The following is a 12,614-nucleotide window of genomic DNA, read 5'->3' as shown; positions in this document are numbered from 1 at the left end:
ATCGGCTCCACCTCTAGAAGAGGTGAGCATGGATGTGAGCCCAGAACCCCCTAGAGCACCGTTGCAGGAGCTGAATGCATGCATTGCTTCTCCTCCCCTCCCACCCACCCTTCACCATCCTGCCCCGTCCCATCCTTCTGCTGTGCCTGAAGGAGTACCTGGCAGAGAACGAAAGGTACGCTTTACAAATGACACTATGGATCTGCCATTGCCCCTGAGCTCATCAACCCCTGAGTGTATTCCTCTTCCATCATCACCCCCAGCATCTAGTGAAGTTGAAGATCAACAAAGACAATTATTAAAGGAAGAATTAATATGACACAGAGAAGATATGAAACAGACTTTGGCCCATTTGGAAGAACTGATGGAAAAAACAAAAGCAACAGCTAATCAACTGTTGGAAAGGAGTAATGAATTAACCAACCCAGAGATTAAAGCACCACCCCACAGGTGCTCAGAGACCCCTGGCCAGACGATGATGATCCGGCTAAGAAATGGAGAGGCCTCATCCGTGATGCGGTAATTGAAGGAGAATTTATTCCACAAACCTTTCCAGTAATAGCAGCACAAAGAAAATGTCAACGGGCACCTTTAGATTGGAAGTTGTTAAGGGAAGGCCAGAAAGCGGTAATGCAATATGGCTTGTCCAACCCATACGTTCAGACGTTACTGGATCATATTTTCGCCAGTGGATTGATGACTCCATTTGACTGCCGGAAGCTAGCAGAAACCTTCCTGAAGCCCACTCAGGTATTGCTATGGGAGTCTGAATGGGAAAAAAGAGTTGATGTGGCAGTAGTAGAAAATATGGACTTACAACAGGGAGATCCGCGGTGAGTCGTCACAGCAGATATGATGTTGGGTAAAGGACCGTTTGCTGACCCTCAGGTACAAGCCCGACTGCATAAGGCTATTTTGCAGCAAATGCAGACACTGGCTCGTCAAGCATTTAAGATTGTTCCTGACATGGGGGTGCCAGTTCCCTCATATACAACTATTATACAGAAACCTAATGAGCCTTTTATGACCTTTTTAGACCGTCTAAGAGCAGCTCTGGATCGTATACCACACATGTCAACTGAAGGAAAGGCGGAAATAGGGTTACACTTAGCAGTTGCTAACGCTAACCATGACTGCAAAGATCCTGCAGGCTCTCCCCTGGACAGCAACTTTGGTCGACATGATAGAAGCCTGCTCTAGGGTAGGATCATCAGCACATTTAGCTGAAGCTATGGCAACAGCATTGAAACCTTTAGTTCAACCTCACAAAGGAAATCGGAAGCCAAAATGCTTTAACTGTGGAAAAATAGGACATGTGAAAAATCAATGTCGGTCCAGACCACTGGTATGGACAAACAGCTCCATCAGACCATCGGGGTCCAACGGCACATTTCATGGCAATCGTTACAGATGTGGCAAGTTTGGCCATAGAGCCACTGAGTGCCGCTCTCGAGTGGCCAGACATACAATGCCTAAGGGAAATGGGTTAACAAGCGCAAAAAGGGTGAGTGCGATGACACAAAAACACCCTTCAGCACCAAGAGCTGCCTGGATGGCCTCAGATCAGCCACTGCAGGAAGCGCAGGAGTGGATGTGGAAACAGCAGTAGATGGAACCATCCACAACACGGAGGTAACGGTTATCTCATCTAACGCTAACGGACCCCTTGGCTATGGATTAAGTGCTTTGCTTTTAGGACGGTCATCGGCCTCTCGACGGGGTATTTTTGTGCTCCTCGGTGTTATTGATGCGGATTATGAAGGAACTATTGGAATAATGGTTAAAGTTTGGCAGCCGCCAGTTCATACACCTAAAGGAACTAAAATAGCTCAATTAGTTCCTTTCAGAGCTAAAGTTCCTTTTGCAGGAAGTCGTAAGCGTTGAGATGGTGGTTTTGGATCCAAGCCAACCTGTTCTTTGCTAAGGTGGCATTTTACTGTCTTGACGGATGATAAGTAGATGTTAAAGCTTTATGTTCTTGTATCAGAGAATATTGGGCATTTTCTCTAAATGAGGCTATGCAATTGTTGAAATGAGAGGTGGTACTTTTGAGGCAGCCTCTACAGAGCTGAAGAAGACAGAATCATGCTGTCATTTACAGAACCTATGCCCAGGGCCTGCACTCAGAACAAGCATGCAAAAGCTGATAAACGAAAACAAAACTCCTCCTCATTGATCTATTGTAACGTCTGTGCTTTGTAATTCAACATTGCAGTGTATTTCAGCTGACAGTTACCAACCATAGGATAGGAAAATAAGCTGTTACCTGCTTCCTATTTATTGCTGTTTCATTTGTGAATGCCTTGTTTTGATTTAACGTGACAAAGTGATTACCTAAATAGAAGGTTTCTATCTCTGCAAATGGACAGGTGAAGCCCTTGGGAGGATTTCTTTTTAAATGAAAGTAGAAAATACCACCTAATAGTAACCCCTATTTAAGCACATAATAATTCCCATTTCCAGGTGGCCATGAGCCAGCAATGTGCCCTCGTGGTCAAGAAGGCCAACGGCATCCTGGGATGCATCAAGAAGAGTGTGGCCAGCAGGTCAAGGCAGGTTCTGCTCCCCCTCTACTCTGCCCTGGTGAGGGCAGAAGTCTGAAGTCCTGTGTTCAGTTCTGGGCTCCTCAGCTCAAGAGGGACAGGGAATTGCTGGAGAGAGTCCAGTGCAGGGACAGCAAGATAATCAGGGAACTGGAGCATCTTCCTTATGAGGAAAGGCTGAGGGAACTGGGGCTGTTTAGTCTGGAGGAGACTGCAGGGGCAATCTTATTAATATTTACAAATATCTAAATGGTGCATGTCAGGAGGTTGGGACATCCCTTTTTTCTGTTGTAGTCAATGACAGGACAAGGGCTAATGGGGTGAAGCTGGAACACAAAAAGTACCATTTAAACAGAAGTAGAAGCTCTTTTACTGAGTGTGAGGGAGCCCTGGCACAGGCTGCCCAGGGAGGGTGTGGAGTCTCCTTCCTTGGAAGTTTTCAAGACCCACCTGGACATGTTCCTATGTGACATGATCTAGGTGACCCTGCTTCTGCAGGGGGGGTTGGACTAGATGATCTCTAAAGGTCCCTTCCAACCCCTACCATTCCATGATTCTTAGATGTTATGACCAAAAAAGCAAATTAAAAATAATGCCCTAGATTTTGCTTCATCTAGGCCAGAAGTTTTACTTACAGTTATTCAGCATTCAGAAATCACTGTAAGACTGTCTTTTCCGATTAGCTCTCATGGGTGATATTTTTATATGTATACATTGCATTATAAAGAATATAAAGTTTCATCTACTAGCATTGTGAAAGCTTGTACAAAACCCAACTCCTTGTCAGTCCTTTTGTTCTAGTACAGACTCAAAATATCATCTGAGATACTACTAGTTCCAGAAGTTCTGAAAGGCAGGATATGTATGAACCATGTGGTAGTTAGGGAAATAGTTAACATGGTGTGTAAGGCTTTGATTTTTAAAAATATCCAGAATCACTAATAAAAAAGTGAAAAGTGATCACCAAAACTCACTCTACACCAACTCTGTATCATTTTACTTACTATGAGACAGTTACTTCTTTTCAAATCCAAGATTTTAAATGATGTGCCCAGGCTTGCACAGAAACCAATGGCAGGGACAGGATTTGAATAAAAGTTCTTAAAAATCTATTATCTTTCTAGATTGTTACTCAGACAATATACAAGATTGCATGAAATCATGGAAACAACACCACTTTTTGTGTTTGAGGTGTACTCTACACTGAAGTCACTGAGGAAGTAAGAAATTTTCATTATCTAGCAAACTTTCAGAATGGCCTGAACTAATGAAGCAGGGCTTATTCACCAGGGCTTGGCATCCCTTCTTTACAGTCACAACATGGCACTGCAAAATGCCATAGCTCTTTCCTCAAATGTTAGAACAGTAAAGAGTTAGCATCCTTGTACTTTAGATCATGAAAAAAACACAGTGCAAGATTAGAAGATATTTTCTAAATGAGATAATGAGAAAAGAGAAAGACACATTGTGGGGGGGGGTTAGCATTTGCATTTTGTTCAGGTATGGATATACTGGAAACACCACATAAAGCACAGACACAGAACACTGTGCTGGTAATATCTGACAACTGTAGATTGTACATGTAAAGCCATACAGTGTCAGTCATCTCCTGGAAACAGTACATCCACACCTCAGAACAATCTTTCACATGCATTAACTCTCTCGGGAGTTCAAGAAAAAAAAGATGTACCACTTCCACATCTCCAACTGCAAAGTACCTCTGGTATTTTCTTTTTAAGGATATTTTAGAATGAAGATTCAGTGCAGAGTCCTAGCAACATTATTCTGCTGAATACTATTATGTTTCACGGGATAACTCTCAATGTTAAAAAAACCCGTGAACTACCGTCAGTTTTAATGTTTCTGACACAGATTAAACAATATTGTTTTACCATTGACTAATTTGCTGAGTTTTGATTTTTGTGGATGAATGCATCCTGGTTTCACGGCTATGCCAGGCTTATGTCAATGACCACACATCTACTGCTGTGTTTCCAGTTAATCTAATGATAACCATTATTCTACTGGTCCCTTTGCCCTACACTACTCTCTAAGAGTTCATTCCGTAACCTGTACTGGTACATGGGGTTATTCTTTCCCAGATACAACACTCTACCTTTGCCCTTGTTGAATTTCACTAGATTTCTCCCAGCCCAACCCTCCAGCCCTTCCAGGTCTTGTTGAATGGCAGCACAGCCTTCTGGTGTGTCGGCCACTGCCCCCAGATTAGTATCATCAGCAAACTTGCTGACAGTGTCCTCTCTTCCCTCATCAAGGTAATTACTGAATATATGTGCTCTCATGGCCAAGAAGCCAGTGACATCCTGGGGTGTATTAGAAGGGCTGTGGGCAGTAGGTTGAGAGAGGTTCTCTTTCCTCTCTACTCTGCCCTCGGGAGACCACATCTGGAATATTGTGTCCAGTTCTGGGCCCCTCAGTTCAAGAAGGACAGGGAGCTGCTGGAAAGAGATCAGAACAGGGACACACAGATGATGGAGTGGAGCATCTCCCTTGTGACGAAGGGCTGAAGGAGCTGGGGCTCTTTAGCTTGGAGGAGACTGAGGGGTGAACTAATTAACGTTTACAAATACATAAGGGCAGGTGTCAGGAGGATGAAGCCAGGCTCTTCTCAATGATGGCCAATGACAGGACAAGGAAGAGAGATTCCAAAGAAACACATGGAAGAATTTCTTTACTGTGAGGGTGACGGAGCACTGGAACAGGCTGCCCTGATGGGTTGTGGAGCCGCCTCCTCTGGAGACATTCAAAACCCACTTGGATGAGTTCCTGTGTGACTTACTCTAGGTGCTTCTGCTCCGGCAGGGGGGTTGGACTGGATTATCTTTCAAAGTCACTTCCACCCCTTTAGATTTTATGATTCCGTGATTCTATGATTTTAATTCCTTTTTCTCAAAGAGTATAATATTTCATTACTTTGCTTTAAATAGTAGTTTTCAAAAATACCTCTGGTACGGATACAAATTACACAGGCAATACCCCTCCAGCAGCCTTCTGCAAATCGCTTCACTACTAGGCAGCACTCTTCCGACATAACACTTTGGCAGCAAAATGTATACAGTGTTTCCCCAGTATGTAGTGCTTTCAGGCACAAATCAAGGCCAGCTCCGTCCTGGGTAGAGAGTGTTGCGAAGTCTGTATGAACAGTTCACTGTGCCTACTGTACAGGTTCCAAGAGATCCTGCCGAAATTCTCAGCTCTTCTGCATTTTAATACATACATATGTGTGTTCCTATTGGCTTCAAAGTCTGAAGGATGGTTGTGGGATTGTGAATATATAGTAAACAGGAAACCATGCTGAGTGGCCTGGCTGCTATGTGCTATCCATTGGTTTAGGTCCTCCTAAACCAGAATGAATGGTTTTCTTTCAAGAATTCCTTACTTTAGCATGTTTATGTTTGAAGGCAAAACTTGTATTTTGTTAGTTCTCTGTTCAAATACACAGCCATAAACTTTTAAAATAAAGATACGTATTTATTAATGTTGCAAGTTCTACTAAATTTTGTGCAAGACTGGTTATAGTTGTGAAGCATTAATAGGGAACAAAATTATGGATATGAAGATTGAATATGGTAGTTGATTTTTTTTATGCAAGAACCACTTCTCAGCAGCATCTTTTCACCATTTTCTTTCCACCAGTATCAGTTACTGATATTTTCTGAAACACTGGCAAATGCCAACTGCTGATAAACATCTTGAAGTAGTTCTGTCACTGTCAATGTGTTTAAATGTTCTTTTAATCACTTTCTGCAAACTGCACAGTGCTGTACTTCTTTAAACTCAATTAAGTTAATCTCTTTTCATTGGATCCATACTGCAGACAGTGCTGGACTTCATAAAACCTTCACTTTCCCTATTAAAGATAGGCTTTATAGTCAGTAAGGTTTTGAGACTTGTCAGTTATTTCTATATCAAAATGGGTTTTTTCCGCCTTTTTCCTGATCTTCTGGACAGAACTGTCTTGAGGAGAGGCTCACGAGACAGAAAATAACAGGGTAACATCTCCAGAATTTTTAGCTGCCCATAAGCAGTGCTCCCAGCTGCAGATGCAGTTGCAGATGGTCCTCATTTTTTTCTGCTTGCATAATTACTCTTCATGAATATTTTTATTGGTGTTTATTTTTAATGTCTTCTTGTCTCACTGATAAATGACCTTTCCTTGAGTCTTAACATATTTTTATGGATCTCAACGAACAGTTCAATGCCCTAAACATTTGAAACCCTTTTTTTAAGTCAAATTATACCTTTAGACTTTGGCTGTGCTGCTGAAGAAGGATGCACTTCTCCTTAAAAACTGAACAAGAATGGAGCAAAGCTCCAACCTGGAAAATCATGTATCTTCCTAGCTAGAGACATACGATCCAACGTGGCTTTCAACTTGTAACAAAAATTCTGTTTCTGAGATAGATAAAGATATTGTATATGTTACTAAAAAAAAAACCCAAAGAGAGTATCTTTCCCATGAAAAAACCCACAAACGTGCAGCTGTTACAGTGATCAGATTTTAAAGGGTCTTCAAAGGCTGGAAGAAAGGTTCATTTCTTCACAGCCTACATCTGCTTTTTGCAGCCATTTTTACACTTTGCTTTCAGTTGGCTGTTTATTTTTCACTTGTGAAAGCTAACATGCAGTAACAAGACACAGAAACAACATGCCGACCTAGGCGGTGGGAAGCGTCTACCTGAGTTAATGACCATGGCAGAAACACATTGCCTAATTTCCCTCCTCCCGCCCCCTTCAAGATTTTTGAACGAAGAATACAACCACTTCATTCATCTGGCTGTCAAAAAAATATGTTACACCACCAGCCTTTCCAGAGTTTCATTGCACCCGCACAGTCGGCTTTTCCCCACACGTGGCTTTCCAGAAACTCAAGCGCCTGCAGCGAGGACAGGAAATCTCTCCCTGAGCTCCACCGCTGGGGAAGGGCTGTGCCTCAGCCCCGCGGTCGGGCGAGTGGCAAAGGCCGGCGGCAGCGCAGCAGCTATCGGAGGTTTATCGGGACCGGCCGCGGCGCGCGTCTCCGCCGCAGCCCGAACGCCGCCGGGCGCACCCCGCTCAGGACACGCGGCGCTGCCTCAGCCTCAGCCCCGGCCCCAGCCCTGTCCCCGCCCCCGCGGCGCGGCGCCTCCGGCGGTGGGCTCCGGGGCGGGGCTGCCCGGGAGCGCGGAGTCTCCCTGCGGCTGCCAGTCTGCCTCAGCGCTCCGCACTTCCTGCGCTGTGCCGCTCAGCCCGCGGCGAGGCGCGGCCGGCCGTTGCCCGCCTGCCGCCGCGCCCGTCGCAGCGGGCGCTGGGAGCCGCGGCATCGGCGGCATCGGCTTTCACTTTCCTGCTCGGCCAGGTGAGGTGAGTGGCAGCGGCGGGACTGGGGGCTGGCGCTGACGGGGCTGGCGCCAGTCCCGAACCCCCTGCCCCGACAACCTCTGCGGCGGCAGAAGCGGGCGGCGGCGGGGCTCGTCGGCCTGGGCCGGGGGCAGGAGGGCTGGGCGGTGTGGCATGAGGGACCGCGGGCCGCGGCCTGCCGCTGCTGGGCTGGATCCGCTACCCCGCGGGGTTCGTCTGTGCCGGCTCCAGCAGCCGACGGCGGGCGAGGGCAGGCAAGCGGCGCGTCCGGCGCGGAGTGTGAGAGGGGCGGCCGGCGCTGGTCTTGGCGGGTGGGGAGGCCAGCGGGGCGGGCGGCAAGGTGCGGCCCTGGGCGGGCTGCGTGCCCCGGCAGCTTCCACCTCGCCGCGGTAGTTGCCTGCGAAGGTACCGGCACAGTGCGTGTGGTTTTAGCTCGCTTGCCCGCCTCAGACTGATAGCGTTGTATTGTATTACTTCCATGTTGCTGTATTATTACTGTATCGCTACATATTTCTTCAGTCCGATTTGGGTTTTTTGGACAAAGAGAAGCACATTGAGTTTGAAACAACTCAGCAGAGGTAAAAATAATGATGATGTTAGAAATCAGAAAGGGACACAACTAGGCAGGGTGCAAGATATTCTCCTCCGGGCCCCCCTTGCCGGGAACAATCATACCGGATGGTCATTCGAGGCCCATTCCAACGAGGGCTGTGACCTGAAATTGTTCACCCTCCTTTAGAGTGAGCTTTAGAACCTCATCCGGTTCCCCACTTTCCCTCCCCATGGGCAGAGAGCTGTGGAGGTCTCTCTTCTTACCTGCTGTGGAATGACTGATGGCTTTTCACAAATTTGTCCCTTCCCGCTTGGAAAAACATTTCCCTCGCTGCTTCAGGAACTTTGAGCTCTTGAGTACACAGTAAATGTACCTAGTAAACCTTTTTAGCCAGTAAAAAGGTTTATTTCCTGCACCCAGGATGTTTGCTTTGCTTCGCATTATTGGATTCCTTTGTCAGCTTGAAGATGGGCATACTTGATCAGGTTTTTAATTAACCTTGCTCATAGATTGAGTCTTTGTAAATGGCCCTTTATCTAACGCCTTAACAGGTCTTTACTCATGAAGAACTATTATTGTTGATTTTTGGCTTAGTTTTTCTCAGTAGGGAGATTTGCATGTTTGACTGTGAAACCATACAGGTAGTGTTACAGTGGTGGGGGGATGGTAGCAGTTTTGTGGTTTTCTTACCACATATCTAAGCTTATGGCACTCCATTTCCTGATATGTGGGCTTTGGGTTTTTTTTTTTTTAAGATCAAGTGAGTGACCTACAAATTGTGATCCTAAGAAGATAGTTCATGTTGTAGGAGAAAAGTAATGACAATAGGGTATTTTCCTACAAGGAAATCAACAGTCTGACTGACTGTTGGGATCCTTTTGGTACATAAGTTTGTGTGTTTAATTTTGTTTTCATATGTGGTATTTTCAGGTGGTAGTCAGTACCACCAAGTAGACAGAATCTTGAATGAGATAAAGGGCAGGACTTTGTGGGTGATTGTTTATTAGCTTCTTGTACGGTGGTCAAGTGAAAGAAGAGAATTCCCAACTTGAGATGAGTGGACGAGTGATAACAATCACCCTCCCCTGAACACACACATTTTTTCAGTATTTTCGTACTCTTCTGATCTGTTACTTCTAGTTTAAAATGCATTAGAAAAGGAAGACCTAAGATCAAAATTGAGTATCAAATGAAGGTCATTGCTTCAGCAGTTGCTGCATGTGTTGGATCTTAAATGCTTCTCCCCTTCATATTCTTGTGAAAAGTGTAACTTGGCAAGTTAGGTTAATAGTGACTTGGTGACATCCAACTGCATCTGTGTTTGAGTATTTGATTTTTGGAGGTGGTTGCCACTCTGAAGTGAGCAAGCCAGTCTAAAGCATGGAAGTTTGAAAAGTAGCTGCTGTTGCATGTCTCAGGAGGTTGTTTTTTTTTTTTCTTTCAGCCTGCAGTTTGTGGATTCATGTGAAAGGTATGTAGAAAGTTTGTGGTCAGCAGGCTTGAGTTCATGGTGCAAACTTTAAGTCTCTATTGGAAAAACTTTCATTTGACCTCTTTTGACTTGCAAACTTGACCAAAAAAACCCCCACAGAACACTTTTGCTGCAGAGGATTATAAGAAATCTGTGTGCTGTGTTTTATGATCACATGACACCCAGTTTCTGATGCCTGTCAGCAGTCAGTGCGCTCTCGAGAGCATGAAGATTGCTGCTGGCGGTAACTGTTTCTTGCCACGTGACTGTCAATGGTGTTACTTGTGGGTAACATGTATCCAAGAACCAAGTATTGGACTTCTCTTTCGAGGCTGATCGCTGCTGTTTGCTAACCATATTTAAAACTGGAAATAAAGAAGTTTGACTCATGTTTGTCACTTCTCTGTTCCCACCTGCCACTACACAATCACCCCTTTTTTGGAAGACTGGACACAAATGTTTTCTCTCTGATTCACTTATTTTAAAAATTACTTTTTAAAAAAGCTGTGCCTAAACTTTTGAATAATACCCACTTTACCTTTTAGTTTGATACAGTTGTGTCTGGGCATAACTAACAAACTGTTGTCAATGTCAGAGGTGTCGTGGTTTTGCCCAGCTGGGAACAAAGAGCCACGAGGGTGCTCGCTCGCTCCTCCCCTCCCGGTGGAGTGGGAAGGGGAACCAGAGAAAAAGGGGAAAACCCGTGTAGGTTGAAATAAGAGCTGTTTAATAGAACAACAATAAGAATGAACAGGTTCAGGGGGAAAAAAGGAACAGTTTTAACAGTACACGAGGGGAATATACAAAAGGAATGGCGCGTGCCGCGGCTGCTCACCACCCGGGACCCGGCGCGACCCCCCTCCGACCGGCAGCCCCGCCTGTGCTCCCCAAGCCCCGCCCCCGACTGGCTCCCTGCCTCTAGGTACTGGGCATGATGTCAGTATGGCATCGAATACCTGTTGGCCAGCCCAGGTCAGCTGCCCATGCTGTGCCCCTTCCTACTTCCTCATCAAAGTTAACTCTATCCTAGCCAAAACCAGGACATTCCACCCCTTATTCTATACCATCTACATCATGCCTAGTTTTACAATATACAACATCTGAGCACCACATTTCCTCTCCCTGAAAAAATAGGGGCACACACAGAGAAGTATATAATTCCCTCAGTTTATAGGCCAGCCCCCTAACATTCCCGTTAAGTCCGTTTAGCCATTTAGTTCATAACGTCAGGTCTTATTCATCATAAATCTTTCACAGCAGGGCAGATGGGGTGTGTGTGTAGGATAGGTCACTGCATGCAGTATCAGGATTTTGCAGTTGGTCTTTTAGGTGTGTCTTATCTGTAAGTTGAAAGCACTGATCTTGAGGACGTCACTGGGCACCAATTCACATTCTGCTATTCTGTATCTTGCTTGTCCATGTCCATCTTTCGGTGATCTGGGTGGTCCTTACTGTAGTGTCAGTGATATGGCATAGAGCAACTATGGTAATGATGACATACAACAACAATGCTATTTAACAACTAACATAATGCAATTTGATTCAACGAATTCACAGGCTATTCTCACCCAAAATCAATTTTCCTTGAGGTACACACTGGGTTGTCCCATCCTTACACATCACCCACCAAGTGTACCGAGGTCCCTGAGCAAAAACAATCCCACGAATGGGTTTACCTTTACCCAAGGTAGGACTCACCCATACTGCTTTCCCTAACAGATCTTTTACGTGCACTACAGGGACTTTGTCCCCTTCTACAGTATGTAAAAGTTCTGATTGGGCAGGGCCAGCTCTGTTCACAGATCCTCTGGAGTTGACTAGCCAGGTGGCCTTTTCTAAATTTGTGTCCCAATGTTTGAATGTTCCACCCCCCATTGCTCTCAGTGTGGTCTTCAATAGTCCATTGTGTTGTTCAACTTTTCCTGAGGCTGGTGCATGATAGGGGATGTGATAAACCCATTCAATGCCATGCTCTTTGTCCCAGGCATCTATGAGGTTGTTCCTGAAGTGCGTCCCATTGTCTGACTCAGTTCTTTCTGGGGTGCCATGTCGCCAGAGGACTTTCCTTTCAAGGCCCTGGATGGTGCTCCGAGCGGTGGCATGAGACACAGGATACGTTTCCAACCAGCCGGTGGTCGCCTCCACCATTGTTAGCACATGTCGTTTGCCTTGGCGAGTCTGTGGCAGTGTGATATAATCAATCTGCCAGGCCTCTCCGTATTTATATTTCTGCCATCGTCCTCCATACCATATGGGCTTCCACCGCTTGGCTTGTCTGATTGTAGCACACGTCTTACACTCATGGACAACCTGTGCAATGGCATCCAAGGTTAAATCCAGCCCTTGATCACGAGCCCATTTATAGGTGGCATCTCTGCCTTGATGACCTGAGGTGTCATGGGCCCACCGAGCTAAAAATAACTCCCCCTTGTGTTGCCAGTCTAAATCTATCTGAGCTGCTCCAATCTTTGCAGCCTTGTCCACTTGCTGGTTATGCAGATGTTCTTCAGTGGCCCTGTTCTTAGGTATATGGGCATCTACATGGCGCACTTTCACAACCAGCTTCTCCAGCCGAGCAGCAATGTCTTGCCATATTGGGGCAGCCCAGATGGGTTTGCCCCGTCGTTGCCAGTTGTTCTGCTTCCATTGCTGTAACCACCCCCACACAGCATTTGCTGCCATCCAC

General features: G+C 45.7%; 1 protein-coding gene across 2 annotated transcripts in view; it reads left to right on the top strand.

The window, feature by feature from the left end:
• The first annotated feature begins 7,808 nt into the window (after positions 1-7,808).
• Positions 7,809-12,614, top strand: part of GOLM1 (golgi membrane protein 1) — a 39,273-nt gene continuing 34,467 nt past the window's right edge. The window contains exon 1 of one of the 2 annotated variants that reach the window (XM_062019166.1): positions 7,809-7,902. The gene's annotated coding sequence lies outside the window, so the exon portion shown is untranslated. Of the gene's footprint in view, positions 7,908-12,614 lie in introns of both variants that reach the window. The other variant, XM_062019165.1, reaches the window with a different exon arrangement.

Source organism: Colius striatus, chromosome Z (genome assembly GCF_028858725.1).
Source record: "Colius striatus isolate bColStr4 chromosome Z, bColStr4.1.hap1, whole genome shotgun sequence".
Classification (NCBI taxonomy): Eukaryota; Metazoa; Chordata; class Aves; order Coliiformes; family Coliidae; genus Colius; species Colius striatus.
Note: the sequence above shows the minus strand (reverse complement) of the source record. Positions and strands in the feature narration are given on the sequence as shown.